The sequence below is a fragment of the Echinops telfairi genome, unplaced genomic scaffold, assembly GCF_000313985.2.
Source record: "Echinops telfairi isolate 266 unplaced genomic scaffold, ASM31398v2 ScPeMD7_7457;HRSCAF=8495, whole genome shotgun sequence".
Lineage (NCBI taxonomy): Eukaryota > Metazoa > Chordata > Mammalia > Afrosoricida > Tenrecidae > Echinops > Echinops telfairi.
This window is the reverse complement of record NW_022111357.1, coordinates 25,391,566-25,393,159: the sequence shown is the minus strand read 5'-3', so window position 1 is coordinate 25,393,159 and position 1,594 is coordinate 25,391,566.

Here is a 1,594-nt window from a genome sequence, read left to right as displayed (position 1 = left end):
AACCAGGGGACACTGTGTGGTTTAAAAGCAGGGGAGGTGGAGGTCAGGGCTGTGTGTTCTCACCACACTTACTCCATCTGTGTGTTGAGCAGGTCATCAGAGCAGCTGGCTTCTAGAAAGAAGAGTGTGGCATCAGATCGGAGGAAGGCTTATTAACAACTTGTGATATGCAGATGACACGGCCTTGCTCACTGAAAGGGAGGAGGGCTTGAGGCACTTGCTGATGAAGATCAAAGCGTGCAGCCTTCAGTGTGGATTACAGCCCTCACAAATTGTGCTAGTATGGGTAGACTAGAGAAACAAACCCAGGGAGACTCATATGTGTGTAAGACAGAACTTTATATCAAAGAGCAATTGTATACCAAGAAAACATCGCAGCCTGGTCCAGATCAAGTTCGTAAGTCCAATATTAACCCATATGTCTGATACTAGTCCATTAATTCTGCTTTAGAGTCACACAGCCATGCAATAATGCCGAATGCAGGAAGATCACAGGCCAGTGGGTGGAAAGTCTTGTAGATCCAGTGGCGGTGGAAGCATTATCAGCGTTGGCATGGGTCTCCATGTGGCCCTCCAGCTCCAGGGCTCTGACTCCATCAGCATAGCTCCATGTGACTTGTCAGCAGGAAGACGAAGCAGAGAGAGAGTGTGTGTCCCACCTCCAGGGAGGAAGACAGGAGTTCCCAGAATCCTCAGGAGAAGGCCATGCCCACACAGAGGCACCAGTGGCTATGACCTGATTGACAGGCTAGACTCCACCCTTTTGCTCAAGTTGACAGGAGATTACGTAACTGCTACACAACGGACTGATAGACAACAATTGGACAAAAGACTGAAGTTGTTAAGTGTTTCATCTTGGATCCGTCATCAACACTCATGGAAGCAGCAGTCAAATAATCAAACAGTCTATTGCTGCAAGCAAATCTGCTGCATAGGAATCTCTTTGGAGTGTCGAAGCACAAGGATTTCACTTTGGCGACTCGTGTGTGCCTGCCCTAAGCCACGGTGTTTTCAGTTGCCTCGTGTGCGTGCGCATGTTGGACAGTGCATAAGGAGGGATGACGATGAATTGATGCATTTGCATTAGGGTGCTGGTGAAGAATCTTGAAAGCACGCACCATGGACGGCCAGAAGAATCAGCAGATGTGTCTTGGAAGAAGTACAGCCAGAATGCTCCCTAGAAGTAAGGATGGCAGGACTTTTCTCATCTGCCTTGGCTACCTGGACTGACCAGTCCTTGGAGAAGGACATCATGCTTCGTACAGTGGAGGGGCAGCAAAGAAACAAGAGGAGGGCCCTTGATGAGCTGGATCCACCCCGTGGCTCCAGCACGGCTCCCAGGTAAGACCCATGGTGAGGACTGCACAGGCCTGGCCAGTGCTCTGTTCTCTTCCTCGTACCGAGGGTTGCTGTGAGCTGGAACCTTGACAGAGTCTAATAACAACAACAACAACAACAACGAGTCAGAATGAACTTGGTGGCAGTGAGTTTGGGTTGGGTTGGGTTTGCTCCACAGACCGCATTTTTCTTTTAAGTTGCTAGAAAACCAGTTTGCCAGCTTAACTCCAAAGCACAAAATACATCTCTCTGCTGC